The sequence below is a fragment of the Procambarus clarkii genome, unplaced genomic scaffold (genome assembly GCF_040958095.1).
Source record: "Procambarus clarkii isolate CNS0578487 unplaced genomic scaffold, FALCON_Pclarkii_2.0 HiC_scaffold_418, whole genome shotgun sequence".
In the NCBI taxonomy this organism is placed as follows: domain Eukaryota; kingdom Metazoa; phylum Arthropoda; class Malacostraca; order Decapoda; family Cambaridae; genus Procambarus; species Procambarus clarkii.
The window spans coordinates 102,501-111,545 of NW_027189451.1; positions in this window are offsets into that span (position 1 = coordinate 102,501).

The following is a 9,045-nucleotide window of genomic DNA, read 5'->3' on the forward strand; positions in this document are numbered from 1 at the left end:
CGAAAACACAATACCAATTTGTTTAGATGTTTTTCTTAATATAAAGATCAACAGTAAGGAAACTTATTCATTATGGCCAAATTAACAAAAAAAAACGATAATTTTCATTGAGGACCATATATTAGAGCATACTTAGTCACTTATATATTTAAAGTATTGTGTATTTTGAACCATTGGGGTTGTAAACAAACAGAACGGCCTACCCGAAAAGTCGTAACATAAAATGTTGCATATGTTTGCTAATTTATTATTTGATAAATGATTATTATTAATTTACGACAACTATAGAGGTTTCCCATTAGTTAAATTACTGTAGTCTGACTAAATGCTACTACAAAACATATATAAATCCTGGGAAAGTCACAATGACCAGCGACATTAAAGCATAGAGGGTTAAATAGTAACAGGCAACTGTCGGCGAACGAAAAATTCATTTCCAAATTTATTAGATGTTTTCCTAAATATAAAGATCGATAGGCTTGAATTTTCTGGATTATGGCCTAATTAAGGCAAAAATATATATATTTTTACTTGATGAACAAATATCAGAGCATAGTCAGTAAGTTATAGAATAATAAGAGTGTGGTATTTCATTGTATAACAAGAGATAGTCCATGGAAGCGAAAATAGACGTAGTTTTACACAAAATAACGTCCAAAAACAGCCGTAGAGTCAAACGGCAAATGTTGACGTTCTTTTTAAGAGGACAGGTTGAAATATGACCCATCGCCGATTTCAGTAATTGGCATATTTTCGGTATGAAACGTCGTAATTTGAAACTGAAAATAAGTGCAGAGATTCAGAATTCGGCTCAAAAATCACGCTCAGGAGTAAAATTTCCGACATTTCAGACATTTTGAAAACTGCAGGGGGGTTTGGGCAAAATATGACCCATCGCTATTTTCAGAAATTGGCATTTTTTCGTTATGAAACGTCGTAATTTGAAACTGAAAATACTTGCAGAGAGTCAGAATTCGGCTGAAAAATCACGCTCAGGAGTCAAATTTTCGAACTTTCAGACATTTTGAAAACTGCAGGGGGGGATTTGGGCAAAATTTGACCCATCGCCGTTTTCAGTAATTGGCATATTTTCGGTATAAAAAGTCGTAATTTGAAACTGAAAATAGGTGCAGAGAGTCAGAATTCGGCTCAAAAATCACGCTCAGGAGTCAAATTTCCGACATTTTCAAAACTGCAAGGGGGTTTGGGCAAAATATGACACATCGCCGTTTTCAGTAATTGGCATTTTTTCGGTTTAAAAAGTCGTAATTTGAAACTGAAAATAGGTGCAGAGAGTCAGAATTCGGCTCAAAAATCACGCTCAGGAGTCAAATTTCCGACATTTCAGACATTTTGAAAACTGCAGGGGGGTTTGGGCAAAATATGACCCTTTGCCGTTTTCAGTAATTGGCATATTTTCGGTGTAAAAAGTCGTAATTTGAAACTGAAAATAGGTGCAAAGAGTCAGAATTCGGCTCAAAAATCACGCTCAGGAGTCAAATTTCAGACATTTCAGACATTTTGAAAACTGCAGGGGGGTTTGGGCAAAATATGACCCTTCGCCGTTTCCAGTAATTGGCATATATTAATTTGAAACTGAAAATAAGTGCAGAGAGTCAGAATTCGGCTCAAAAATCACGCTCAGGAGTCAAATTTCCGACATTTCAGACATTTTTAAAACTGCAGGGGGGTTTGGGCAAAATATGACCCATCGCCGTTTTCAGTAATTGGCATATTTTCGGTATAAAAATTCGTAATTTGAAACTGATAATAGGTGCAGAGAGTCAGAATTCGGCTCAAAAATCACGCTCAGGAGTCTAATTTCCGAAATTTCAGACATTTTGAAAACTGCAGGGGGGTTTGGGCAAAATATGACCCATCGCCGTTTTCAGTAATTGGCATATTTTCGGTATAAAAAGTCGTAATTTGAAACTGAAAATAGGTGAAGAGAGTCAGAATTCGGCTCAAAAATCACGCTCAGGAGTCAAAATTTCGAAATTTCAGACATTTTGAAAACTGCAGGGGGGTTTGGGCAAAATATGACCCATCGCCGATTTCAGTAATTGGCATATTTTCGGTATGAAACGTCGTAATTTGAAACTGAAAATAAGTGCAGAGATTCAGAATTCGGCTCAAAAATCACGCTCAGGAGTCAAATTTCCGACATTTCAGACATTTTGAAAACTGCAGGGGGGTTTGGGCAAAACATGACCCATTTCTGTTTTCAGTAATTGGCATATTTTCGTTATGAAACGTCGTAATTTGAAACTGAAAATACTTGCAGAGAGTCAGAATTCGGATAAAAAGCACGCTCAGGAGTCAAATTTCCGACATTTGAAACTGAAAATAGGTGCAGAGAGTCAGAATTCGGATAAATAATCACGCTCAGGAGTCAAATTTCCGACATTTCAGACATTTTGAAAACTGCAGGGGGGTTTGGGCAAAATATGACCCATCGCCGTTTTCAGTAATTGGCATATTTTCGGTATAAAAAGTCGTAATTTGAAACTGAAAATAGGCGCAGAGAGTCAGAACTCGGGCAAAAAAATCACGCTCAGGAGTCAAATTTCCGACATTTCAGACATTTTGAAAACTGCAGGGGGGTTTGGGCAAAATATGACCCATCGCCGTTTTCAGTAATTGGCATAATTTCGGTATAAAAATTCGTAATTTGAAACTGAAAATAGGTGCAGAGAGTCAGAATTCGGCTCAAAAATCACGCTCAGGAGTCAAATTTCCGACATTTCTGACATTTTAAAAACTGCAGGGGGGTTTGGGTCAAAATATGACCCATCGCCGTTTTCAGTAATAGGCATATTTTCGGTATAAAAAGTCGTAATTTGAAACTGAAAATAGGTGCAGAGAGTCAGAATTCGGCTCAAAAATCACGCTCAGGAGTCAAATTTAAAACATTTCAGACATTTTGAAAACTGCAGGGGGTTTGGGCAAAATATGACCATTCGCCGTTTTCAGTTATTGGCATATTTTCGGTGTAAAAAGTCGTAATTTGAAATTGAAAATAAGTGCAGAGAGTCAGAATTTGGCTCAAAAATCACGCTCAGGAGTCAAATTTCCGACATTTCAGACATTTTGAAAACTGCAGGGGGGTTTGGGCAAAATATGACCCATCGCCGTTTTCAGTAATTGGCATATTTTCGGTATAAAAAGTCGTAATTTGAGACTGAAAATAGGTGCAGTGAGTCAGATTTCGGATAAAAAATTACGCTCAAGAATCAAATTTCCGACATTTCAGACATTTTGAAAACTGCAGGGGGGTTTGGGCAAAATATGACCCATCGCCGTTTACAGAAATTGGCATATTTTCGGTATAAAAAGTCGTAATTTGAAACTGAAAATAGGTGCAGAGAGTCAGAATTCGCCTCAAAATTCACGCTCAGGAGTCAAATTTCCGACATTTCTGACATTTTAAAAACTGCAGGGGGGTTTGGGCAAAATATGACCCATCGCCGATTTCAGTAATTGGCATATTTTCGGTATAAAAAGTCGTAATTAGAAACTGAAAATAGGCGAAGAGAGACAGAATTCGGGCAAAAGAATCACGCTCAGGAGTCAAATTTCCGACATTTCAGACATTTTGAAAACTGCAGGAGGGGGTTTGGTCAAAATATGACCCATCGCCGTTTTCAGTAATTGGCATATTTTCGGTATAAAAATGCGTAATTTGCAACTGAAAATAGGTGCAGAGAGTCAGAATTCATCTCAAAAGTCACGCCCAGGAGTCAAATTTCCGACATTTCAGACATTTTGAAAACTGCAGGGGGGTTTGGCAAAATATGACCCATCGCTGTTTTCAGTAATAGGCATATTTTCGGTATAAAAAGTCGTAATTTGAAACTGAAAATAGGTGCAGAGAGTCAGAATTTGGCTCAAAAATCACGCTCAGGAGTCAGTTTTCCGACATTTCAGACATTTTGAAAACTGCACGGGCGTTTGGGCAAAATATGACCATTCGCCGTTTTCAGTTATTGGCATATTTTCAGTGTAAAAAGTCGTAATTTGAAACTGAAAATAAGTGCTAAGAGTCAGAATTTGGCTCAAAAATCACGCTCAGGAGTCAAATTTCCGACATTTCAGACATTTTGAAAACTGCAGGGGGGTTTGGGCAAAATATGACCCATCGCCGTTTTCAGTAATTGGCATATTTTCGGTATAAAAAGTCGTAATTTGAAACTGAAAATAGAGGCAGAGAGTCAGAATTCGGATAAAAAATCACGCTCAGGAGTCAAATTTCCGACATTTCTGACATTTTAAAAACTGCAGGGGGGTTTGGGCAAAATATGACCCATCGCCGATTTCAGTAATTGGCATATTTTCGTTATGAAACGTCGTAATTTGAAACTGAAAATACTCGCAGAGAGTCAGAATTCGGATAAAAAATCACGCTCAGGAGTCAAATTTCCGACATTTGAAACTGAAAATAGGTGCAGAGAGTCAGAATTCGGATAAATATTCACGCTCAGGAGTCAAATTTCCGACATTCCAGACATTTTGAAAACTGCAGGGGGGTTTGGGCAAAATATGACCCATCGTCGTTTTCAGTAATTGGCATATTTTCGGTATAAAAATTCGTAATTTGAAACTGATAATAGGTGCAGAGAGTCAGAATTCGGCTCAAAAATCACGCTCAGGAGTCAAAATTTCGAAATTTCAGACATTTTGAAAACTGCAGGGGGGTTTGGGCAAAATATGACCCATCGCCGATTTCAGTAATTGGCATATTTTCGGTATGAAACGTCGTAATTTGAAACTGAAAATAAGTGCAGAGATTCAGAATTCGGCTCAAAAATCACGCTCAGGAGTCAAATTTCCGACATTTCAGACATTTTGAAAACTGCAGGGGGGTTTGGGCAAAACATGACCCATCTCTGTTTTCAGTAATTGGCATATTTTCGTTATGAAACGTCGTAATTTGAAACTGAAAATACTTGCAGAGAGTCAGAATTCGGATAAAAAGCACGCTCAGGAGTCAAATTTCCGACATTTGAAACTGAAAATAGGTGCAGAGAGTCAGAATTCGGATAAATAATCACGCTCAGGAGTCAAATTTCCGACATTTCAGACATTTTGAAAACTGCAGGGGGGTTTGGGCAAAATATGACCCATCGCCGTTTTCAGTAATTGGCATATTTTCGGTATAAAAAGTCGTAATTTGAAACTGAAAATAGGCGCAGAGAGTCAGAACTCGGGCAAAAAAATCACGCTCAGGAGTCAAATTTCCGACATTTCAGACATTTTGAAAACTGCAGGGGGGTTTGGGCAAAATATGACCCATCGCCGTTTTCAGTAATTGGCATAATTTCGGTATAAAAATTCGTAATTTGAAACTGAAAATAGGTGCAGAGAGTCAGAATTCGGCTCAAAAATCACGCTCAGGAGTCAAATTTCCGACATTTCTGACATTTTAAAAACTGCAGGGGGGTTTGGGTCAAAATATGACCCATCGCCGTTTTCAGTAATAGGCATATTTTCGGTATAAAAAGTCGTAATTTGAAACTGAAAATAGGTGCAGAGAGTCAGAATTCGGCTCAAAAATCACGCTCAGGAGTCAGTTTTCCGACATTTCAGACATTTTGAAAACTGCACGGGCGTTTGGGCAAAATATGACCATTCGCCGTTTTCAGTTATTGGCATATTTTCAGTGTAAAAAGTCGTAATTTGAAACTGAAAATAAGTGCTAAGAGTCAGAATTTGGCTCAAAAATCACGCTCAGGAGTCAAATTTCCGACATTTCAGACATTTTGAAAACTGCAGGGGGGTTTGGGCAAAATATGACCCATCGCCGTTTTCAGTAATTGGCATATTTTCGGTATAAAAAGTCGTAATTTGAAACTGAAAATAGAGGCAGAGAGTCAGAATTCGGATAAAAAATCACGCTCAGGAGTCAAATTTCCGACATTTCTGACATTTTAAAAACTGCAGGGGGGTTTGGGCAAAATATGACCCATCGCCGATTTCAGTAATTGGCATATTTTCGTTATGAAACGTCGTAATTTGAAACTGAAAATACTCGCAGAGAGTCAGAATTCGGATAAAAAATCACGCTCAGGAGTCAAATTTCCGACATTTGAAACTGAAAATAGGTGCAGAGAGTCAGAATTCGGATAAATATTCACGCTCAGGAGTCAAATTTCCGACATTCCAGACATTTTGAAAACTGCAGGGGGGTTTGGGCAAAATATGACCCATCGTCGTTTTCAGTAATTGGCATATTTTCGGTATAAAAATTCGTAATTTGAAACTGATAATAGGTGCAGAGAGTCAGAATTCGGCTCAAAAATCACGCTCAGGAGTCAAAATTTCGAAATTTCAGACATTTTGAAAACTGCAGGGGGGTTTGGGCAAAATATGACCCATCGCCGATTTCAGTAATTGGCATATTTTCGGTATGAAACGTCGTAATTTGAAACTGAAAATAAGTGCAGAGATTCAGAATTCGGCTCAAAAATCACGCTCAGGAGTCAAATTTCCGACATTTCAGACATTTTGAAAACTGCAGGGGGGTTTGGGCAAAACATGACCCATCTCTGTTTTCAGTAATTGGCATATTTTCGTTATGAAACGTCGTAATTTGAAACTGAAAATACTTGCAGAGAGTCAGAATTCGGATAAAAAGCACGCTCAGGAGTCAAATTTCCGACATTTGAAACTGAAAATAGGTGCAGAGAGTCAGAATTCGGATAAATAATCACGCTCAGGAGTCAAATTTCCGACATTTCAGACATTTTGAAAACTGCAGGGGGGTTTGGGCAAAATATGACCCATCGCCGTTTTCAGTAATTGGCATATTTTCGGTATAAAAAGTCGTAATTTGAAACTGAAAATAGGCGCAGAGAGTCAGAACTCGGGCAAAAAAATCACGCTCAGGAGTCAAATTTCCGACATTTCAGACATTTTGAAAACTGCAGGGGGGTTTGGGCAAAATATGACCCATCGCCGTTTTCAGTAATTGGCATAATTTCGGTATAAAAATTCGTAATTTGAAACTGAAAATAGGTGCAGAGAGTCAGAATTCGGCTCAAAAATCACGCTCAGGAGTCAAATTTCCGACATTTCTGACATTTTAAAAACTGCAGGGGGGTTTGGGTCAAAATATGACCCATCGCCGTTTTCAGTAATAGGCATATTTTCGGTATAAAAAGTCGTAATTTGAAACTGAAAATAGGTGCAGAGAGTCAGAATTCGGCTCAAAAATCACGCTCAGGAGTCAAATTTAAAACATTTCAGACATTTTGAAAACTGCAGGGGGTTTGGGCAAAATATGACCATTCGCCGTTTTCAGTTGTTGGCATATTTTCGGTGTAAAAAGTCGTAATTTGAAATTGAAAATAAGTGCAGAGAGTCAGAATTTGGCTCAAAAATCACGCTCAGGAGTCAAATTTCCGACATTTCAGACATTTTGAAAACTGCAGGGGGGGTTTGGGCAAAATATGACCCATCGCCGTTTTCATTAATTGGCATATTTTCGGTATAAAAAGTCGTAATTTGAGACTGAAAATAGGTGCAGAGAGTCAGATTTCGGAAAAAAAATCACGCTCAAGAATCAAATTTCCGACATTTCAGACATTTTGAAAACTGCAGGGGGGTTTGGGCAAAATATGACCCATCGCCGTTTACAGAAATTGGCATATTTTCGGTATAAAAAGTCGTAATTTGAAACTGAAAATAGGTGCAGAGAGTCAGAATTCGCCTCAAAATTCACGCTCAGGAGTCAAATTTCCGACATTTCTGACATTTTAAAAACTGCAGGGGGGTTTGGGCAAAATATGACCCATCGCCGATTTCAGTAATTGGCATATTTTCGGTATAAAAAGTCGTAATTAGAAACTGAAAATAGGCGCAGAGAGACAGAATTCGGGCAAAAGAATCACGCTCAGGAGTCAAATTTCCGACATTTCAGACATTTTGAAAACTGCAGGAGGGGGTTTGGTCAAAATATGACCCATCGCCGTTTTCAGTAATTGGCATATTTTCGGTATAAAAATGCGTAATTTGAAACTGAAAATAGGTGCAGAGAGTCAGAATTCATCTCCAAAGTCACGCCCAGGAGTCAAATTTCCGACATTTCAGACATTTTGAAAACTGCAGGGGGGTTTGGCAAAATATGACCCATCGCTGTTTTCAGTAATAGGCATATTTTCGGTATAAAAAGTCGTAATTTGAAACTGAAAATAGGTGCAGAGAGTCAGAATTTGGCTCAAAAATCACGCTCAGGAGTCAAATTTCCGACATTTCAGACATTTTGAAAACTGCAGGGGGGTTTGGGCAAAACATGACCCATCTCTGTTTTCAGTAATTGGCATATTTTCGTTATGAAACGTCGTAATTTGAAACTGAAAATACTTGCAGAGAGTCAGAATTCGGATAAAAAGCACGCTCAGGAGTCAAATTTCCGACATTTGAAACTGAAAATAGGTGCAGAGAGTCTGAATTCGGATAAATAATCACGCTCAGGAGTCAAATTTCCGACATTTCAGACATTTTGAAAACTGCAGGGGAGTTTGGGCAAAATATGACCCATCGCCGTTTTCAGTAATTGGCATATTTTCGGTATAAAAAGTCGTAATTTGAAACTGAAAATAGGCGCAGAGAGTCAGAACTCGGGCAAAAAAATCACGCTCAGGAGTCAAATTTCCGACATTTCAGACATTTTGAAAACTGCAGGGGGGTTTGGGCAAAATATGACCCATCGCCGTTTTCAGTAATTGGCATAATTTCGGTATAAAAATTCGTAATTTGAAACTGAAAATAGGTGCAGAGAGTCAGAATTCGGCTCAAAAATCACGCTCAGGAGTCAAATTTCCGACATTTCTGACATTTTAAAAACTGCAGGGGGGTTTGGGTCAAAATATGACCCATCGCCGTTTTCAGTAATAGGCATATTTTCGGTATAAAAAGTCGTAATTTGAAACTGAAAATAGGTGCAGAGAGTCAGAATTCGGCTCAAAAATCACGCTCAGGAGTCAAATTTAAAACATTTCAGACATTTTGAAAACTGCAGGGGGTTTGGGCAAAATATGACCATTC